The sequence below is a fragment of the Eriocheir sinensis genome, chromosome 64, assembly GCF_024679095.1.
Source record: "Eriocheir sinensis breed Jianghai 21 chromosome 64, ASM2467909v1, whole genome shotgun sequence".
In the NCBI taxonomy this organism is placed as follows: Eukaryota; Metazoa; Arthropoda; class Malacostraca; order Decapoda; family Varunidae; genus Eriocheir; species Eriocheir sinensis.
In genome coordinates this window covers 10,152,157-10,175,911 of record NC_066572.1, presented here as the reverse complement: position 1 = coordinate 10,175,911, position 23,755 = coordinate 10,152,157, and positions in this window count along the sequence as shown.

The following is a 23,755-nucleotide window of genomic DNA, read 5'->3' as shown; positions in this document are numbered from 1 at the left end:
AACTTTTGCATAAGATGTTTGGCAAGATAGAACATGCAGTAATTGACTTAAATTAGAAAAGTATAGATTTAGGAGGGAAATGGGCAGGCATTGGTTCAGTAATAGGGTGGTGGGGGAATGGAATAGACTCAGCAATCACATAGTGAGTGCAGGGACGATAGCTTGTTTTAAGAGTAGACTGGATAGCTACATGGACGAGGCTGACAGGTGGTAATGGGGAGGAACCTGGAGCTGCTGTGTGTAGGCCATTCGGCCTCTTGCCGCGGGAGGAGGGGAGGCATGCAGTTAGCAAGTTCAGAACAGCTGTCAACGTGAAAATTATTAGAATTTCCACATTATCATTATTTATATATATCACTTACCCCGGCTGGCATCCTTCCGTAATAAATGTAGCTTCACACCAGGCAGTGTCCTCTTTATCACCACAAAGGGACATGATTTGAGGCTCCGGCTGGTAAACGTGGCGGCCGCGGCGGTGTTATGATTTTTGAACGAGGCAGCGTTGCAATCGGAGCAGAGAAAGATATTGCTGCGAATAGCGGTATAATAAACAGTATAAGTTAGACCAAGATAATTATATTCACCCACTCTTTCCCCCTACAAACCAATGACTCAGTGTATATATATCATCATTACTGATGGAAGTCAGCGTGCGTGCTAAAACAATGAGCTTGGAAGAAAAACATGATCACATAGTTTAAAAGAACGGCAGTAGGGCTACAATTCCTTGGTTCATTCCAGTATGTATACAGAAAGGTTAAACACATAAAACACATCTAACCACACATGCAGAGAAAGTAATATAATTGCGGTATAATAATATAACAATAATAGCATTACTCATGACATGCAGTCAGGCTATATCTACCTAGTAAATATATACAGTATATATAGTTCCTACTGTTCATTTTAATATTTATCTACCTTTATTTTTTTTATTTAAAATGGGAAATAACCAGACTGAAGAAAAAAAGTGGCAACATTTGCTGCTTGATCCCATGTAGCAACACTGCTGATTGGTTCTGGGGGTTGGGGGTGGGTCTGGAGGGGGGGAGGCGCCTGGATGTAAACAAAGCTGCTCCTGCGCCATCTGTTGCAACCGACATACACCAACACCCGCCCACGGTCTCCCATAGAGGCCCCCTCTCCTGTTCTATAGTCTCCTTGGTTATCACCTTATGGTAGTGTCAAAATAAGTATTGTATGTACCATAATTCGTCATAGAAAACGAGCATAGCAACCCCTCGCCTCGCCGCCGGGCCACAGAGACGCGCATGGCAACACAAAAACACACACACACACACACACACACACACACACACACACACACACACACACACACACACCGTAAACACACACACACACATACGAATGCACGCACATCAATATGTATCAAGAGGGATGGCATGTTCCTCTCTTGTCTATTGTTGGTTACTTGCAATAATAAACTATCAATCAATCATCAATCACAAGCTCGTGTCGCCAACTGCCGTTGAAAAACTCTCGTACACAGCGGGCTGTGATGATAGGCTAGCAACCTCTTTTTATTATGTTTATTACAACCAGCTTGTTTGTTGGTCTGTTTAGTGTATCAGCTAAAGCTTTGTTAACATAAAAGATGCAGAACATGCAGTATAGCACTATACAATACAGGTATATTAATACTTATAACAGTAATAATATCGTCATCCGGAGGCGTTTGAACGTTGGGTTTTTTTCCACAGCGTATCGCCGTGCTTCAAAATGATTCGCGTCGGTGTTTCTAAATATTCGTGTTTAGCAAGATAACGGAGGCTCCTATGGTTATTTTTGATATCGCATCTTAATCTACGGTATTTTCTACGTTTAACAGTAGGTCTGTTTTTCTTTTAAACTTGGTAATAAAAAAAAAAAATGATCGTTTTGACAAAAATCCTCAGGGGGGGGCAATTGTGGCCCGGGTCGGAACTTGTAGGGTTAAGGAGGGCACCTGGGGGGGTCCCTCCTGGGCACACAGTATGTCCTATGGCTTTGAAATTTTAGTATGTTGTTTGTTGGTGTAAGTGTATGACATTCTGTGAAATTTGGGTGAATGTGTAGAGGAGACTCAAACAAAGCATAAAATCTTATTTTTGTTTCACAGACTTTAGTTGAAAAAAATATACCATAGAAACTTTGTGTATAGATCTACATTTATCATTTTGTAATTTTTTTCATTTTTTGTTCTGGCTTAAAAAAATTGAAATTTATTTTCACTAATAATTTTCTCCACTTTTTCTCCCGTTTTCTTTTTACATTTTAAAAAAATGTACAAAATGAGAAAAATTGCCGTTTAGTTGTAGATTATATTGATACCTTACAAAAGACTGTCAGACGTTTTGTCGATTTTGTGAAATTTTTTGAAGTGTAAAAAACAAATTTTCAAGATTTTGGCTCCTTAAGATTTTTTTTTCCATTTCATGTGTCTTGCCATTTGTATTCATTTGATTGTCATGAAATGTTCACATATGATTGTTTATACCTTGTTCACTTACTGGGCCGCCAGTGTGCTGAGCAGATGTTTCACTTGTTGCATATTGGTACATCTGTGGCCCGAATAGCCCTTTCTATAAACTTTTACAAACATGAGTATATAAACAATTTGTGGGTAAATTTGTATTTATTATGACTGCAGATGTGTTGCAATGGTACCAGGTAATAAGTTGAAAATGATAAGGTAATAAATATATAGCTATGTAAAGGCATCCAAAATACATTTAAAGTTTGGTGACATTTTGCTTCCAAATATAAGCATTTCATTATGTAACAGTAATCAACTGTAGAGGCAAATGCCCCTCATATCAAACAACATGAAAAAAAAAATCCTAATAAATGAAAATTTTGCTTTCATAACAGAAAAAATAATGCTCCAGATCACTACTTACTAGTACTTGGAATATTAGATTATCCCAATGGTTGATTTATTATAGTGTAATTTACTGAACTGTAGAGGGAAATACCACTCCGCAAATAACGTAAAAAAAAAAATTCCTGATAAATTAAAATTTTGTTCATAACAGAGAAGAAAATAATGTTCCCCATCCTGCTCTTCATCTGTTTCTAACTCGTCACTTTCCTCGGAGAGCTCATCATCTGGGTCATCTGAACTGACAAAAAACCTGAATCATCTGAATCACCAGGGCCTGGATCCACAAAGGCTTAGTTCGTAGTTTTGGGCCCTTAGTGCGTAGTTTTGAGAACATCGAGATTCACAAAGCCAACTACCAACTAATCGATGACGTCACGGGTTACCGCGTGGATCTACAAACGTTTACCGCGCTCTGTGTGGCGGTTAATTTGTTGTTAAATAACTACTGCCTCGGAGCTGACGGTAACGCTAACAATATTATCAGATTTACGTATAAATGCTTATAAATCGCATTTTTCAACTTGAAATATAACTTTGCGGGTAGAGGAGGCCCATTTCTTTATAAAATGATGAGATATGCACCCTTTGAGAGGTATATGATAAGTGTGGGCGGTATGGCAACACCCGGCCGGGGGATTACCAGACCTCCCTCTCTGCCTGCCATGGAGGATGGCTTAACGAGGAAAATTTGCCAAACTTTATTCAATTTCTGATTTACTAGGGCGAATTTTGCATTTTCCTTCTATATGTAGATACAGAAAGCGTTAATTTACCCATACATGTCAACAGAACGATCTTACAATATATAATAGCGAAGTAATCCGAGGCATATAGATGCCCAGACTCAATTCTGCCTGAGGCTCAATTTTGTCGATGACAGGGGCCTATATTTTTCCTTCCCCTGTCATTATTAATGAATCTCAGGTGTCTCAACTTGGTGTGAACATGCCATAAGTATTCAGCTGTGGAAATATATTGATGTATATGTGATTGGTATCCTATTTTCTGAGAAAAATGAATGTGCGATCATGGGTGTCAGAGTGCTGCTCTGGAGGATGGCTTGGCGATGAGGGAAAGCTGCCGATCTTTATGTACTTTCTTATTTAATGAGGCAAATTTTGACGTGGTCTTTGTCATCATAATAAAGAACGATGATCATGCTAGTTCTAGACGCCATATCAGTCGAAAAGAACCCCACATACTCGAGCTTGAGCTAAGATAACAGAGGCATGTGGATGTCCGGGCTTAATTTTGCCCGTGACACCGCCCCCATCCGTGGAGGGACCATGGACCTTTGTCGGGTGACAGCTATCCCATGAGTTGGGCTGCAGATATGGCAAGACAGTCTTAATTTTCCCTATTCCTTCCTTCTGTCCTTCGTTCTGTCTTCCTCGATATCTGTCCCATATTTCTATTTGCTTTCTTCCCTCAATCTCCTCCGTATCTTCTTTTCTTCATCTTAAGCATGTTCGTAGGTAACAAGACATTGAACAGCAGAGCTACTTTGACGTAAATGTGCAGCAAACAACGAAATAATTGAATTCGTAGATTACGATTTAGTACAGTTTGCCTTGAAAGGAAGAAAAAAGGGAAAAGAGAATGGGTTTCTTGAACCAGCAGCTGGAGGGGGCTCCCTAGGATTGGCTGACGGTTCTGTAAACGTGCTTGCGATTCGCCGCAAGGCCAATGACGTCATCAACCAATCAGCGGCCTCGCTGACTTAGCGCGCCTCTAACTACAATCTTAGGTTTGCTTGTGAATCTGACGCTAACGTCGGTAGCTAAATCAATAGTGTGTAGTTATGTTAGTTCGTAGTTATTGAGTCTGTTTGTGAATTCGGGCCCAGATGAGGTATCCGATCGCCCTCCTTGAAAGACGGTCGGGTTCATTTCTGTTGAAAAGGAGGGAAAAAACATTATTAATAGTTTTTTTATGTACAGCTCATCAAAATGTAAGATATTGTATCGACACAAACCCATATAATAATCATAAAACTACACCAAATTTGCAGAACAAGACTATATCGTCAGTGCTTGAACTGGTACATATATGCGCCAACCCATGCCTGGTACATTGGTGCACCAATACACAGTAGAGCAGCCATTCTTAACCTTTCCTCCATCATTGACCCCCTCGGCTTTATGTATTTCTCCATTTACCCCCTACTCCCATACAAAAAATTCATAGCCATCATAAAGTGACAGAAAAACAATGTCAGAAATAACCTTTTTATTGTTTAGGACTTTAGGTTTTGTATAAAAATAGTATTATACATTCGTATCACAAAAATAAAGAAAATCAAACCTTTTCTAAATAGAAAATTATGAAGTTAATTTGTATTACAAAAAATAATGAACAGAAACACCAGAAGCATTATCAGTGGGAACACTGCTGATTCATTGAGTAAATCAGTTTGTTTATGCGAGGAGCTGTTTCTGACAATGCTACTCTCATATCATCATCGGCTTTCAGGCGGTTTCTGGCCTTTGTCTTTATTGCTACTAAACTTGAGAACCCTGATTCACATAAGTACGTAGTGATAAAAGGAACAAGCACTTGGAAGGCACGCTGAGTAAGGAGTGGGAATGAATCTGAGTTTTATCCAAAAATTAACACCAACTTTTTCAAATTATTCTCTAAGAGTAGCAGAAGATTGAAGATCAATCAGTTCATCTTTTACTGGGCTGTCATCTTTTATTTCTGACAGTTCAGTGGCAAAAGGTCTTATTATCCATCTCTCTGTTGGAATCATGCCTTTTGAAAAGTAGCCAGTGAAGTGATTCTTCAAGATATTCAAATGGTCTGTGATGTCTACATTTATCCCAGGTAACACTGCAGGACTTTCACTAATAACCTCATCCAAATTTGGGAAATTTGCAAAGTTGCTTTGGTGAACTCTCCGTGCCCATAAGTCCAGCTTTGTCTGCAATGCTGTCATCTTTTCACTTGCTTCAACAATGGTTACTGATGTTCCTTGGAGTTGTTTGTTAACTTGGTTAAGATGGGTAAATATATCTGACAGGTACCCCAAACAGGCGATGAACTTGCAAAATTTTCACACAGCTTTGAATTCCGGTCACAAAGAAACATTTCTACCCCAGTACGGAGCTCAAACACACGATTTAAAATAAGTCCACGTGAAAGCCACCTCACTTCAGTATGCAGTAAAAGAATGGAATGCTCAGAGCCCATCTCATCACAAAAAGCTTTGAACAAACGGTGATTCAATGCTCGGGACCGAATGAAGTTAACAGCCTCAACAACTTTCTGCAAAACAATTTTTAGATTTTCAGGAAGAGTTTTTGCAGCTAATGCATGTCTGTGAAGAAAACAGTGTGTTGTTATTACATGGGGCGCCTTTTGCTTCACAAGTGCAGTGAAGCCTGATCTCACTCCCATCATGGCTGGAGCTCCGTCAGTACAGATTGAGCCAACAATGTCCCACGTGAGATTGTTCTTGTCAAAGAAGTCTTGTATTTTCTGCATTATATCAGTAGCCTTTGTGGTTTGCTGGAGAGGTTCACAAAAGAGAAATTCATTTTTTAGTTCTTTTCCACATATGTAACGGACAAAAACAAGAAGTTGTGAAAAATTGGCTTCATCACAGGTTTCATCAAGTTGCAAAGATATTTTTGCTGGGCTAGATTTGATTTGTTCAATAACTTGTTGACAAATATCTTGAGACATTTCACTAATACGCCGATGGATTGTGTCATTAGAAAGGGGAATGGCTTGAATCTGCTTTGCTTTAATCCCACATACATGTTCAACCATGTCTAAGGCACAAGGTTTAATCAGCTTCTCGGCAATGTCGTGAGGTTTCTTGGCCTTTGCTATTCGCAGCGCTACATTATAGGAAGCTGCAAGCATTGGTTTCTTCTCAGATACAAAGCCAAGTTTGGGCAGTGTTCCTGCAGCCCTAAACCTAGCTCTCTTTGACTCAAATGTAGCACGGTCATCGGATGCATGGACAGGATGTGAAGCTTCCAGATGCTGTTTCAGTATTGAAGGTTTCGCTGACCCATTTCCAAGAACTTTTAAGCACAGCAGACACTGAGGCTTCTCCACACCATCCACAACAGCGAAGTCAAAGCCATATTGTACATATGAATCCAGGTATGTACGTTTCTTGGACATGACACAATCTGAAAAGAAATAATTATGAATTAGTCATGTGACTAATTCTCCATTCACGGAAAACATATCCAGAATATTGCCACTCATTCTTCAGTTAACAGTAACACTCTCTGTGGATTTTATCAATGCCAGGCTAGTTCTCATCAAAGCTCTCAATTAATGTTTACTTTTAATTTAATGAAATATCATAATAAATGCATACAAACTTATAGTATTACTCTCAGAACATATAATACTAATATACTTACATAGCAGCAGTAATATACAACAATGAGAGAATAGAGTCTGCTCCAGGTCACTGCCAGAGATCAACTGAAATTCGGAACAGTGGTGTTACTGGTGGGTGAACAGTGAGCATGCCCAAACAGGACTGAACAAGATTGACAGACAATCTCCCTTCCTCCCTCTCTCCCACACACACACACACTTTCTTTGCATTCTCTCTCTCTCATTTTACAAAATTAAATTTAATTGAATTATTTTTTAAATTATCAGGTACTTCAATTATTTACCCCCGACTATATAATTTTTTACCCCCTGGGGGTAAATTTACCCCTGGTTGAGAACCTCTGCAGTAGAGGGAAAAAATATTAGTGGTCCGCGATTTGGTATATATTTGTACCGTGGATTTTTACACTATACTACAGGCTATCCTCTCATAATGGTACATAACTCCTCTCTCTGCAAAAGTCCAACGGACACTGGCGTGGTGGGCGCCATGAATGTTCCGCGGAGCAGGCAAGAGCGCTGAGTTGCCAAACGCGATTAATGTGTTAACAGGCCTTAAAACTATCAAGCTTGCAGCTTTGGTCGCTGGATATTGTCCATTGACGTGTAGTTCTGTCTTAGTATTGTTACGAATATCGCTTCAGATTTATTTAGGTTAGTTCAAAAGACATATTTATCAATGAATATATTATTGCATTAGCTTATTATCAGTACACGCACTATTTGCCTGACCCGGTGGCCTGTGGCTTGCCTTCGGTGCACCCACCACCACCCAGATCCCTCCCACCAACTTCAGTTTCCTTACCAGTTTTTTTTTTTTCAGCACATGTCTTTGTGTCCCAATGTCCACCACTGGTGTTAGGGTTGAAGTGAGTCATCGAGACAGTTGCTGTGGTCACTACTTGTTCGTCCCTGCTGCTGACTTCAGGACTCCTTGGTGCATCCCTGCCTTGCCTGCTCAATTGGTCACTGAGTGTGGCTTTGAAGCAACCTCGCCGCCTTCTCCAGCATCTCTGAGGTTCCTCAAGGCCAGCCAACTCCTCACATCCAGAGTAGTGTTGCAGTGGAGGCTGCAAGGCGGGACAGCAGCTGGAGTGGCTGGGATCAGCAGGAGCAGACTGCTACTGGTGTGAGGTTCAGGAGCGATAAAAAACACCACCAACACAACCACCACCAACAACAACAACTGCTGGCCTCTTCATCCACAAAGGGGGAAGTTTGAATTTCAGAAGTGTGAGAAGATCTGAGAATGAGAGCAAGTTTACTGACCAAAGCCAAGAGTGTGAGAAAAGACATGCAGGGAAGGATGACCTCAACAAATACACCCACACACTCTGGTGTAAGACCTCATGAAAGTCGGGAGTGTGGCAAAAGGTTTAGTAATAGGAGTAACCCCAAACATCACACCCTTACACACACTGGTGCAAGAAACCATGAGTGTGAAGTTTGTGGGAAATGTTTCAATCAGAAGGGTCACCTCAACACACACACCCTTACACACACCAGTGCAAGAAATCATGAGTGTGAAGTTTGTGGGAAATGTTTCAATCAGAAGGGTCACCTCAACACACACACTCTTACACACACTGGTGAAAGAAATCATGAGTGTGAAGTTTGTGGGAAATGTTTCAGTCACAAGGGTAACCTCAAGAAACACACCCTTACACACACTGGTGAAAGAAATCATGAGTGTGAAATCTGTGGAAAATGTTTCACTGAGAAGGGCACCCTCAAGAAACACACCCTTACACACACTGGTGAAAGAAATCATGAGTGTGAAGTTTGTGGGAAATGTTTCAGTCACAAGGGTCACCTCAAATTACACACTCTTACACACACTGGTGAAAGAAATCATGAGTGTGAAATCTGTGGAAAATGTTTCACTGAGAAGGGTACCCTCAAGAAACACACCCTTACACACACTGGTGAAAAAAATTATAAGTGTGAAGTTTGTGGAAAATGTTTCAGTCAGAAGGGTACCCTCAAATTACACACTCTTACACACACTGGTGAAAGAAATCATGAGTGTGAAGTTTGTGGAAAATGTTTCAGTCAGAAGGGTACCCTCAAATTACACACTCTTACACACACTGGTGAAAGAAATCATGAGTGTGAAGTTTGTGGGAAATGTTTCAGTCGGAAGGATAACCTCAAATTACACACTCTTACACACACTGGTGAAAGAAATCATGAGTGTGAAGTTTGTGGGAAATGTTTCAGTCACAAGGGTACCCTCAAATTACACACTCTTACACACACTGGTGAAAGAAATCATGAGTGTGAAGTTTGTGGAAAATGTTTCAGTCGGAAGGGTACCCTCAAATTACACACTCTTACACACACTGGTGAAAGAAATCATGAGTGTGAAGTTTGTGGGAAATGTTTCAGTCACGAGGGTAACCTCAAGAAACACACCCTTACACACACTGGTGAAAGAAATCATGAGTGTGAAATCTGTGGAAAATGTTTCACTGAGAAGGGTACCCTCAAGAAACACACTCTTACACACACTGGTGAAAGAAATCATGAGTGTGAAGTTTGTGGGAAATGTTTCACAAGGGTAACCTCAAATTACACACTCTACACACACTGGTGAAAGAAATAATAAGTGTGAAGATTGTGTGATATGTTTCATTCAGAAGGGTACCCTCAAATTACACCTTGTTACACACACTGATGCAAGAAGTCATGAGTGTGAAGTTTGTGGGAAAAGGTTCAAACTGAAGAGGATATTGGACATGCACGTCTTCAGACACTCTGGTCATAAAGGGTTCAAGTGCGATGTTTGTGGGAAACGTTTCATGACTAAGGGTGAGATTGTCAGGCACATGAAGGTCCACTTCTCCTGAGGTGCTGTGCTGATTCAGTTCTGCTGTGTGTGTGAGTGCAAGTGTTTGTTGTGGTGGTGTTACAGGGCTGTGTGTAGCAGAGAACAGAAAATATTCATCTGTTGGAACAAATGGTGACTGTGACGGCATGATCTGTTATTCACTTTCCACCCCAGGCTTCATGTGGTTGGTGGGTCCTGTGAAAGGTCTGATCTTTTGGTGACTGTGCTGGGCTGGCTGTTGTGGCCTGGGCTTATTGGTCAAGTGTGTGTGTTAATAGTAATAATATAGTGTATTTGGTCTTACCAGCCGCTAAGCTAAAAATGTACACATTATAAACACATTGTAAAGAACAGTAGGTAGGGGTTCAGGGATCTAACACATCAGTGGGAGGTTGGAATGATAGTGGTGGGAGGGTTGAGTGCAGTGTGGTGGTGCCGGGGAGGGGGAGGACATCCTCTTCCAGATGGTGGCAAGGTGTTAGTCCCAGGTCATCCTTAGGTCAGACGCTGATGGCGGGATTCAGGCAGAGCAGTGGGAGTTAACTCAGGCCACAGACTGAACACTTGTGCCATACCCTGGGCTGGTGGGACAAGAGAGGGGGGTGGCTGGGGGGACAAGGCCACAGCCTTGGCGTGGGTGGTGTACATTGTGCTCCACTTGAGTGACAAGGCTCCAACACAGCAGTCACCAAAGCAGAGCAGGCCTTTCCCGGCAGCAGGGTGGGCAGGATGACAGCACTGTAGGCAAACCACACCAAACTGGCAGTTGGGAGGGGTAACTGAGGTCTTATGGTGTTGTCACTTTCCTGTTTCCAACCTTGTGATGTCTCATCTCAACAAGCAAGTCAAATACCACGGCAGCCTTTTGGGGGGGTGGGGTGGGGGGCACAACAGCAGTGGCACCACTTCCTTTGAGGGATGAGAGAAATAACGGAAACGGGAGAAAGGAATAAGGGTGAAGTTTGGTAATGCAAAGGCGAGTTATCAATTCTCTCCATACACTCCCGTCTTCTCATTCTTCCCTCCCCTACTTCTCTTGGGTGTTCTACCACCCTGCTCCCCCTCCCCCCCATCCCCTCTTCCCCCAATCAGAATTATAACAGGTTGCATTTACATGTGTCTTGTATGCCCTCAAATCTCAGTGTACCACTTGGGAATTTATGTAAAGATAAAAAAGCATTCCGAGAGATTAGTTTTATTATCATAAGAAAATAGCGTGTGTTCCTTAATTTCACTCTGGCAGCCAGTGAGTCCTGAATGTTGCAGGAAACATGTCACCGGGAACAAATGTAAAACACTCATTTTACGTGCACAGATTTGGCGGTACTGATATATCAATGTGAATATATGCAGTAACATACTGTAAATTTGAGTTAGTTACCTATCATTCCAATCCATGGCATTCATCACACAGCACACTGGAGTGCTTTGGACACAGGCCTACCGCAGTGAATGCAGTAAGTCCTGGTCTGGCTGGCTCCTTTTGCTCAGGAGAGGCAAGTCCTGGGGGCCGGCCTGGCAAGGGAGAGGCAGGTGGGAGCATGGGTGCCTGATGGGGGGAAGCAAGGTGTGACATTCATGTATGTGTGAAAGAGGGGTGACGATATGATTGAGCACATGCTACTTGAGTGATGTATGTATATAAGAGAGAAAAGGGCACCTTGCACAGCTTCTGTGGTTTAATATTCTTCCCTAGTTGTACAATTCACTCTTGACTCTTCACTGACCACTAGCTTACTATGACTGGGACTAACTCCTCTCGCCCTCTTCTCCTATATATACCGAACAGTACAGTCTAGAACGTTACAGTATATATTAGATTATACAAGAACATGTAGCAAAAATATGTGCGAGTTGGCAACACTTCCCGCCTGGCGCCTGGCCGCGGGGCGCGGGCGGGGCCTTGCTCCCCGCCCCTCTACTCGCTCCTCCCGGAGCCTTCCGGAGTCCCATAGACCCCGGGGGAAGCTTCCAGCACAACACTATCAAGTGTTCCCACTAATATGTGGTAAAAAACCTGCTCACTCAGTCTAACATCACTCATCAACTTAATTAAGCCTTGACTACAACTACCGAGTGTTTGCGCTCCACCGTGGTTACCCCTGATAATGACACACACACCATTTGTCCTTTACCCTCTTTCCTCCTCCCGCACACAACCCCCAGGGCATGCTGGCTTGGGTCCCGACAGCAGTCAGCCAGCCTACCATCAGACAGACTTACTTCGACACCTCGTATAAAAGTCCTTAAATATAATATTATAGCCTAGGTATATTGAACACTTCTATGTATGTGAGGCCAGTTATGCTATTCGAAGCAACAAGTTGAAGAGGATGACATGGAGCCAAGAGTGCAGAATGCTGAGATACATGGGCCATGTGAGATGGACAAGTAGGGTATCAAACTAGGTGATAAGAATGTGTGGTGTGGAAGTGGTGCCCCTCTTGATCAAAGACACTGAAGTTAGGGTTGACTGAAGATCTGTTAGGCAGCATGTTGGTAACCCTCCGTCACTTGTCAATGGTTGAAAACTCTCAGAGTCTTGCAGTGGGAGTCGAGTCCTCTGGATCACCACGTACACACGCTGACCACTCCCACCGGTGCACCATACGCAATCTGCAGGTGTAAGCTGATATTAATTACATATTAATAATAATCGCCATATAAATTAAGATTGTTGTAGTTAGTGAAGAAGTTATTTAAGTTTCCCATGGAAGTACAGTTTCTTTAATTACTCCTCCACATATTTTTATAAATCCAGAAGTTTAAGCTGAAATTACAGAATCCATTATTTTCCTTTATTATAATTAATTTCATTTAGTTTCTGTAAATCAAGTTTTGTATTCTTAGTTGAACTGAGATAGGTATATATTTGCCCTTCTCGGGTTTTGTCTGTACAAGTTCCTGTCGTTGAAAATAAACACGATTCAGCAAGAAGAGCGAGACCAAGCCGCCACCAGCCCTTTCTCTGCCCTCCGTTCACCTCCAGATCTTAGCCACGGCGTTGATAATTCCAACATGCTGCCATATTTGCAGGGTGCCGTGCCTGCTGCCATACTTGCAGGGTGCCGTGCCTGCTGCCATACTTGCAGGGTGCCGTGCCAGCTGCCAAACGTGTAGGGTGCCGTGCTTGCTGCCAAACGTGTAGGGTGCCGTGCCTGCTGCCATACTTGCAGGGTGCCGTGCCAGCTGCCAAACGTGCAGGGTGCCGTGCCTGCTGCCATACTTGCAGGCTGCCGTGCCTGCTGCCAAACGTGTAGGGTGCCGTGCCTGCTGCCATACGTGCAGGGTGCCGTTCCTGCTGCCAAACGTGCAGGGTGCCGTTCCTGCTGCCATACGTGCAGGGTGCCGTGCCTGCTGCCATACGTGTAGGGTGCCGTGCCTGCTGCCATACTTGCAGGGTGCCGTGCCTGCTGCCATACGTGTAGGGTGCCGTGCCTGCTGCCGTACTTGCAGGGTGCCTTGCCTGCTGCCATACGTGTAGGGTGCCGTGCCTGCTGCCGTACTTGCAGGGTGCCGTGCCTGCTGCCATACGTGTATAGGGTGCCGTGCCTGCTGCCATACTTGCACGGTGCCGTGCCTGCTGCCATACGTGTAGGGTGCCGTGCCTGCTGCCATACTTGCAGGGTGCCGTGCCTGCTGCCATACTTGCAGGGTGCCGTGCCTGCTGCCATACTTGTAGGGTGCCGTGCCTGCTGCCATACTTGCAGGGTGCCGTTCCTGCTGACAAACGTGTAGGGTGCCGTGCCTGCTGCCATACTTGCAGAGTGCCGTGCCTGCTACCATACTTGCAGGGTGCCGTGCCTGCTGCCATACTTGCAGGGTGCCGTGCCTGCTGCCATACTTGCAGGGTGCCGTGCCTGTTGCCATACATGTAGGGTGCCGTGCCTGCTGCCATACTTGCAGGGTGCCGTGCCTGTTGCCATACTTGTAGGGTGCCGTGCCTGCTGCCATACTTGCAGGGTGCCGTGCCTGCTGCCATACTTGCAGGGTGCCGTGCCTGCTGCCATACGTGCAGGGTGCCGTACACGTGCCTGCTGCCATACTTGCAGGGTGCCGTGCCTGCTGCCATCCGTGCAGGGTGCCGTGCCTGCTGCCAAACGTGTAGGGTGCCGTGCCAGCTGCCATCCTTGCAGGGTGCCGTTCCTGCTGACAAACGTGTAGGGTGCCGTGCCTGTTGCCATCTTTGCAGGGTGCCGTGCCTGCTGCCAAACGTGTAGGGTGCCGTGCCAGCTGCCAAACGTGTAGGGTGCCGTGCCTGCTGCCAAACGTGTAGGGTGCCGTGCCTGCTGCCATACTTGCAGGGGTGCCGTGGCAGCTGCCAAACGTGCAGGGTGCCGTGCCTGCTGCCATACTTGCAGGGTGCCGTGCCAGCTGCCAAACGTGTAGGGTGCCGTGCCTGCTGCCAAACGTGTAGGGTGCCGTGCCTGCTGCCATACTTGCAGGGTGCCGTGCCTGCTGCCATACTTGCAGAGTGCCGTGCCTGCTACCATACTTGCAGGGTGCCGTGCCTGCTGCCATACTTGCAGGGTGCCGTGCCTGCTGCCATACTTGCAGGGTGCCGTGCCTGTTGCCATACATGTAGGGTGCCGTGCCTGCTGCCATACTTGCAGGGTGCCGTGCCTGCTGCCATACTTGGGGTGCCGTGCCTGCTGCCATACTTGCAGGGTGCCGTACCTGCTTCCATACGTGTATAGGGTGCCGTGCCTGCTGCCATACTTGCAGGGTGCCGTGCCTGCTGCCATACGTGCAGGGTGCCGTACACGTGCCTGCTGCCATACTTGCAGGGTGCCGTGCCTGCTGCCATCTTGCAGGGTGCCGTGCCTGCTGCCAAACGTGTAGGGTGCCGTGCCAGCTGCCATCCTTGCAGGGTACCGTGCCTGCCGACAAACGTGTAGGGTGCCGTGCCTGTTGCCATCTTTGCAGGGTGCCGTGCCAGCTGCCAAACGTGCAGGGTGCCGTGCCTGCTGCCATACTTGCAGGCTGCCGTGCCTGCTGCCAAACGTGTAGGGTGCCGTGCCTGCTGCCATACGTGCAGGGTGCCGTTCCTGCTGCCAAACGTGCAGGGTGCCGTTCCTGCTGCCATACTTGCAGGGTGCCGTGCCAGCTGCCAAACGTGTAGGGTGCCGTGCCTGCTGCCAAACGTGTAGGGTGCCGTGCCTGCTGCCATACTTGCAGGGTGCCGTGCCAGCTGCCAAACGTGCAGGGTGCCGTGCCTGCTGCCATACTTGCAGGCTGCCGTGCCTGCTGCCAAACGTGTAGGGTGCCGTGCCTGCTGCCATACTTGCAGGCTGCCGTGCCTGCTGCCAAACGTGTAGGGTGCCGTGCCTGCTGCCATACGTGCAGGGTGCCGTTCCTGCTGCCAAACGTGCAGGGTGACGTTCCTGCTGCCATACGTGCAGGGTGCCGTGCCTGCTGCCATACGTGTAGGGTGCCGTGCCTGCTGCCATACTTGCAGGGTGCCGTGCCTGCTGCCATACGTGTAGGGTGCCGTGCCTGCTGCCATACTTGCAGGGTGCCGTGTCTGCTGCCATACGTGTATAGGGTGCCGTGCCTGCTGCCATACTTACACGGTGCCGTGCCTGCTGCCATACGTGTATAGGGTGCCGTGCCTGCTGCCATACTTGCAGGGTGCCGTGCCTGCTGCCATACTTGCAGGGTGCCGTGCCTGCTGCCATACTTGCAGGGTGCCGTACCTGCTGCCATACTTGCAGGGTGCCGTGCCTGCTGCCATATTTGCAGGGTGCCGTGCCTGCTGCCATACTTTCAGGGTTCTGTGCCTGCTGCCATACGTGTAGGGTGCCGTGCCTGCTGCCATACTTGCAGGGTGCCGTGCCTGCTGCCATACTTGCAGAGTGCCGTGCCTGCTACCATACTTGCAGGGTGCCGTGCCTGCTGCCATACTTGCAGGGTGCCGTGCCTGCTGCCATACGTGCAGGGTGCCGTGCCTGCTGCCATACTTGCAGGGTTCCGTGCCTGCTGCCATACGTGCAGGGTGCCGTGCCTGCTGCCATACTTGCAGGGTGCCGTGCCTGCTGCCATACTAGCAGGGTGCCGTGCCTGCTACCATACGTGCAGGGTGCCGTGCCTGCTGCCATACTTGCAGGGTGCCGTGCCTGCTGCCATACGTGCAGGGTGCCATGCCTGCTGCCATACGTGCAGGGTGCCGTGCCTGCTGCCATACTTGCAGGGTGCCGTGCCTGCTGCCATACGTGCAGGGTGCCGTGCCTGCTGCCATACGTGCAGGGTGCCGTGCCTGCTGCCATACGTGCAGGGTGCCGTGCCTGCTGCCATACGTGCAGGGTGCCGTGCCTGCTGCTTTAGATCATAATTAGCAGATATAACGACATTTTATTCTTAACGAAATATATGATAAAATAGTTTCTAGAGATGGGACACTTCAAGGTTCACGTTCAATATGTAAAAATTGGATAATCAGAATTTTATCAAACTTTTTGGTTAATTACAATTTTCTTCTGATTATGTAGCACGAGCAGACTAACGGGAACTGGCAACACTGAAACCTGAGCGATGCGGTGCATGATAATTACTATATTGATACGAGTTATTGCCTGGTACCGTTAGCGATGACGTCCCTACGATGCCCTAGAATTTCTTAACTCCACCAGAACAAGTAATTTACACTTGATTGGTTTTACTGACGCGCTCGCACCTCGCATCTTACCCTACAAAACGCCCCTGCGGTGTCATGATATCAGTAGTATAGAGCCTTCGTTTATTACTTGCCATTTCGAACTTCTAGGCAAACCATAGAGAAGACTGGAAACATTAAGTGTGAAAATGGCTATGAATTAATTGCACGGACATGCTTGTGTGGCAAATACAGGTTTTATAATTCAGTACGGCCAGAGTACGACACTTTGGGCTGAAGGTGTACGATGGTTGACTTGTTGGTATGGCGGCGTTGTGGGAATCAACTCGCAGCCGTAAAATAGCTCGCAGAAAGAGTTGTTCAACTTGCATACTTTTTCTATATTTCACTCACTGCTGTCGTTTACTTGTCCTGCTTGGGCTCCAACACACGGCACAAACACCAGAGCAACACTTTTAATCATGAGGAGGCTTTACAACAAACGAATAGGGCAGATTTTAGGGAGAATTACCCCACGTAGATGTTCACTCAGTTCCTGCTCGTTTGGTCAGGTGTGTCCTTTTCCTGCGGGCAATATCAACCACGAAGCAAGAATAAGAGGAGGAAATCAGGGAAATGCAAAAAATAATGGCAGTGGAAAATGTCAGATATGCTGGGAGGGGAGAGAATTCAAGAGGAGGGGAGGGAAGGGTGATCAGTGGCGTACCGAGGGGTGGGGGGCTTGGGCCATGGCCCCCCCCTTTTGCAAAGAAAAATAATAATGAATAAATAAATGTTACAGGAAAATAATAGGAATATGTATATTAGTATTACGATTACGAATGTGTGTGTGTGTGTGTGTGTGTGTGTGTGTGTGTGTGGAGTTGAGAGCTCAGTGGCATCGACTGACCGAGTTATTTCCCCTTTGGTTTTGTTTTGAGTTAATGGTAGGATACAAGGTGTGCTCTGAGTGATAAAAAAGTAAAATGTTAAATGATGGGTTCATAAAATTGTGTGAAGAGTGTGACGTCAAGCTGTCACCTGAAAGCGGCGGAGGGTGTTTGACCGTTTGTGGCGGGAGCGGGAGACAGGAAGAAGAGGAACACGAGATTGGGACGGCTCTGGCAGAGAGAGCACGAAAGTCGTAAGTGTGCCTTCTCTCCTTCTTGCCTCTCAGATTTACTTGATTTTAGGTGTAAGGTGCAGTCAAAGTGATTGGAGGACTATATAATTATACTGTAGAGGCAGCAAGTGAACTTGTCTGGTGACAGTGGTGAGTATGTAATGTGCTTCTGTATTATGACGGGGAGAGTGGCGGGCGACGCGAGACGCGTATGGGACCTGTAAGGTCGACCTTTGCCGCTATATTACCACCTTTAATGACCGTTTTGTGCTTGACAGTGGACAGTGTGGAGTGGCTGAGTGACTATTGTGTGTTCAGCACCTGAACAATGGAGCTGCTGAGTTGAATAAGAGCAGGTGATCTATTTTGAGAAACATTCATTGACGACGTAGGCTCGCGTGGCCGTAGCCTATTCATGTTATCCGTATATTTTTCTGACCACAAATTCCAAATTTCTGAAAATTATGATTGATAGACTTCATTTTCTGTTTATGTAGTACTTTTTTCAATAGCGTGTGTCATTTCTTGAAGTCCCGCAGGCTTGGGATTTGTGCCTTTCCATTCTTTACATATTTCCTCCTTGGTCACAAAACGCTTCACGTACGTAGGGTAGGTTCTGGACGAACCGTACAGTTTTTTTTTTTTATTCGTAAAATTTTTTTTTAGTGAATTAACCTAAATTTGAAGTGATCACTATAAAGTACAATCATTGCGCCATATTCTCTCGTAAGCACAGTTTTTTCACCACAATATAAGTTGGTGAAATGAAGCTTTAAAAATAATATCGAAGTGTACGGATCGTCCACAGGTATGGACGATCCGTACACGTATATGAGGCCTCAAACAAAAAAATTGTAAAAAAATAGACAAATAAATAAATTTGTAATTTGCCACCAGATTCCGTTAAAATAGACCCCAATGTTGATTTTAAATGATTTGCAACATAAAAAGATAAATATGTTGAAATAAAGAATGCGATTTAATTTTAATCTTCCTTTATTACACAAAAAGTTGAGAAAAAATATGGTTACATTATCTTCTTTGCCTTAAAAAGCTTACAAGGCTTAAAACAAACAAAAATGCCTACTTGATATTATATGAAAGAAGAGAGTAGGGAAACCTGATGAAACGCTGGAGCCTAGGAGTGGGTGCTGGCACCGGAGGAAAGAGGACGCCCTTCACCTGGTCAGGCTTCACCTCACCCTCATCTTCTATGCAAGTCGGCGAAATTCCTTGCGAGTCATCCCATAGAACAGTCTTGCCACATGTATGGCATATTTGCACAGCATTTCCTCCTGATTCTTGTTGAAAATCTTGTTAAAATTTTCTTGGGGAATTACAAAGGTGTGCCCATCAGATTTGGCTTTGCTCCTTGTGAAGGCATCCTGCAGAGTCATAACCTTGACACCAAACTCCCGAGCTGCCCTCCGTATGCTGGTGTTGTGCTCAATCCTGTAGTTGAATGCCAGTTCGAGGTTGGTCCGGTCTGTCTCCCGGAGGTTCTTGGGAATGAACTTGCGTGGCATCCTGGCTCAATCTGAAATAAATAACATAAATAAAGGTCACAAGGCATATATCTATACTATACATTATTATATTCAAGTGTGTCCTTCACCATTCTTGAACTGGACACAACAACAAAACAATTACAATGAAAACAATATTTAGATAAGCAACAGAATCTTTAAATTTCATATGAGATACCTTATGCTATCCTAGACTATATTGCTGTAGCCTATCTGTCAATTTTCAAATAAAGTTCAACACACAAACAGCATAAATATCTTTGTTTACATGTGGAGACTCCGTACACTTAAAAGCCAAGCTGTACGAAACATCCACAGGCAGCCATTAAAATGAAAACAAACTTTACCGACACACGTGGTGTACTACATCACTAAAACCTCGTCATATCATCACATATGGTCATATTTAGGTGTACAATACCTAACCTTCACACTCCTAGCATATTCATAAGCACCACAAACCATAATTTAGAGGCAAAATATTACATCAGGAATGCGAAAAACCGAAAAACTCACCTCATTCATGCGCTGTTGGTTGCCGCCCTCAAATGGAGGGACGGAGCTGTGTGACTCCGTTTTCTCTTTCACTCCTTAGACGTTAACTAGCTTAAAATAATATATGTGGTCTTGAGAGCTTTTGTACGGTACATCCATATGTACGGTTCGTCCAGAACCTTACTCTATCTGGTGTGCGAAAGTCACCACTGACTCGGCTGATGCCCCGGATAATTACGTTAATCAGTTAGGTAAATAATGAAATAATGATTAAGAATAATTAGCCTACTGCAAAACACGTTAGGTGAAGAAGCAGCAGCCAAGCCTAATATAAAGCAATAAGTGACCCAGGTTTTCTCATGAGTTTGGAAGTGCTCACCTCAGTTCTAAGTGTCACTAAACCCTTGCCAGAAAAGCTGCAGGGGTCACAACAAGAACTGATGGGTGCTCTTGGAAATGTAGCTACACAGAGCTGCATAGATGCATTTCAGTCCTATCGTGATGGAAATAAGTTCAACCAACTTTTTGCCCAAGCTGAGGAAAGGTACGGAGATATCATCCAGAAGCCTTGAACAATCAGTGGTCATCAGAAACATAATTAAGGCTAACACTCCAACAGCAACTCCATAAGAGTACTATCGAAGAGCTGTTTTTCTCCCATTTTCGGACACTGCTATAGCACAACTCAGGGAAAGGTTTGCATCTGAACACATTAGGAGTTTTTTGTTGGGAAATCTTGTTCCCTCTCAGTCGATACTGATTTTAGTGAACTGAAGGAGGCAGTTGAATTTTATGGAAAATTTCTTGATGGAGATGCAGATCTCGTTGAAGATGAATATCTCCGGGGGCAGAGTTATTGGAAGCGTCGTGAATCTCATGAGAGGTCAAAGCCGGGAAACCGGGACGGGCTGGCGGAGGGGGGCAAGCGCCAGTCGGAGGAGAAGAAGCCCCAATCCGCCTAAGTTGCCGCGCTGAGGGCGCCCGGACCGTTCAGGTGGGTGGGCAAGTGGATGGGAATTCTTGCTACCTGACGGTGGACTCGGGCGCCGAGCGCACGTTCGTGCAGGACGGCATGCTGGCAACCGGACAGCCCCCGGTGGCCAGGCAGCAGCTGTGTGGGATTACGGGACACTGCACACAGCTCAGGGGGCCAGTGGATGCCAGGGTAACTGTGGGCGGCACGGAGGAGTGTCTTCCTGTCTTCGTGGCTGACGTCGGGGAGAACTTGCTGGGACTAGACTATCTCCAGCGGAGCAGGGCGGTGCTGGATTTCGGGGATATGACCATGGCGGTCGGAGGCAACGTGGTGCCGTTAAGGGAAGGCGGCGGAGGCGCAGTGGAGTGTGCTGTCTCTGTCGAGACTCACCGAGCCCATGCTGCGTCACCCCCCGAAGCCAGCCACCGCTGCCGACTAGGGAAGGAGAAGGAGAGTCTAGTTCCGGACGGGTGTGAAGGTGTACAGACGACTATGGACCCGGTAGGTCTGGTCGAGGGCACGCAGGAGAGTAGCACTGGGGTTCCGCCTCATCTGCAGGATCTATTGCAGAGGAGCTCGGTATGCCTGTCCGGAGAACAGGTGGACGAGGTGGGAAAAGTGCTGACTCAGTATGCGGATGTGTTCTCGAAGGGAGACCATGACCTGGGCCGGACCAGTCTGATAAAACACCACATCCACACAGGAGACAGTCGTCCTGTCAAGTTGCCGCCCCGGAGGATTGCGCCTGCACGACGGCTGGAGGTGGAAAAAGCCGTGGAGGAGCTGCTCGCACAAGGGGTTGAAAAGTCGTGCAGCCCATGGAGTGCCGCTGTCGTCCTCGTTAAGAAGAAGGATGGGTCCACCAGGTGTTGCGTGGACTATCGGGGCCTTAACGCGGTGACGACAAAGGACTCTTACCCTCTCCCGAGGGTGGATGACACGCTGGATGCGCTCACGGGGGCACAGTGGTTCTCGACCTTGGATCTGAAGTCCGGCTACCACCAGGTTGAGGTAGCGGGGGAGGACAGAGAGAAGACGGCCTTCTCGTCTGGGCAAGAACTGTACCAGTTCAAGGTAATGAGTTTCGGACTAGTGAATGCCCCGGCAACGTTTGAGCGTTTGATGGAGCGTGTGCTGGAAGGGTTGCTCTGGAAAAGCGCCCTGGTGTACTTGGACGATGTACTAGTGTACGGGGACTCGTTCAAGCTGGCTCTGGAAAGGTTAAAAACAGTGCTGGACAGGCTCAGGGCGGCTAATGTGAAACTGAGTCCTTAGAAGTGCTGTCTTTTCCGGAAGGAAGTGCCGTTCCTGGGGCACATAGTGACTAGTGAGGGGGTGACAACATACCCGGGTAAAGAAGAGTCATTAAAGGAGTCGACGGTGCCGCTTATTGTGACTGAAGTTCGTGGGTTTATCGGACTGTGCACGTACTACCGGCGGTTCGTGAAGGGGTTTGCTCAGACCGCAGCGCCACTCCACCACTTGACTCGGAAAGGGGCCTGCTTTCACTGGAGCGAGGACTGTCAACGGGCTTTTAAGGAGTTGAAGGAGGCCCTTGCTAATGCCCCTGTGTTGCCGTACCCTGACCCCACAAAGGTGTACATTCTGGACTGCGACGCTAGTGCTGAGGGCGTGGGAGCAGTTCTGTCCCAGGAAAAGGATGGGCAGGAATGGGTTGTCTCCTACTTCAGCCGGAAGTTCTCTGCGCCAGAGAGGAACTATTGCGTCACACGTAAGGAGTTGTTGGCAGTGATTCAGGCTCTAGATCACTTCCATCCGTACTGGTACAGGGCCAAGTTCAAAGTCAGGACGGACCATGCTGCGCTGAGGTGGTTAAAGAACCTCAGGAACCCGGAGGGTCAGCTGGCCAGGTGGATTGGCAAGCTTGAACAGCACGACTACCACATTGAGTACCGGCCGGGGAAACTGCACGGTAATGCGGACAGTTTAAGTCGCCGTCCCTGCGAAAGTGACTGTGCGCATTGCAGCCGCCGGGAGGGGGAGCCTGTGAGCGTGAAGGCTGCCGCGGTTGCCAGTGACACTAGTAGGGGAGAGGACCTCGGACAGGCCCAGCGGGAGGACGCGGACATTGGGTCCATAGTGACACTGCGGGAAGAAGGCGAGGAAAAGCCGCCGTGGGAAAGTGTTGCACCGTTGAGCCCTGCAGCTAAGGCGTTGTGGCAACAGTGGGCAGTGCTACGCCTGAGTGATGGGGTGCTGCAGAGGCGGTGGGAGACAAGTGGCGGCGGTGTGGCCTTCTGGCAGACAATAGTTCCTGGGAAAATGAGAAAGGAACTGGTGCGCGAGGCTCACGGTGGTAGTGCGAGCGGCCACTTCGGTGTGCGTAAGACCCTCGGGAGGTTAAAGCAGCGTGTGTACTGGGTAGGCATGCGAAAGGACGCGACTGAGTGGTGCAGGAGTTGTGACGTGTGTTGTGCCAAGATGGGCCCCGGGAGAAGGACTGTGGCTCCCTTACAGGTGTACCAGGTAGGGGCACCCATGGAGAGGGTAGCAGTGGACATTGTGGGCCCATTCCATAAGACAGTTCGGGGGAATCGCTTCGTGTGCGTGGCCATGGACTATTTTACTAAGTGGCCGGAAGCGTTCCCTCTCCCGAACCATGAGGCGGGCACAGTGGCGGGGGTGTTGGTGGACGAGTTCTTTGCCCGGTTTGGTGTGCCGCACGAGTTGCACTCCGACCAAGGGAGGGAGTTTGAGTCGGCCGTGTTCCGGGAGTGCTGTAGCTTGCTGGGCATTAAAAAGACTCGTACCACACCCCTACGGCCTCAGTCAGATGGCATGGTGGAACGCTCCAACCGCACCCTAGGTCAGGAGTTGGCAAAGTATTGCCAGGAGGGACAGGAGGATTGGGACTTGAAAATCCCCCTGGTACTGATGGCTTACCGCTCGGCCGAACACGAGGTGACTGGGTACACGCCCGCGCGGCTGATGTGTGGACGG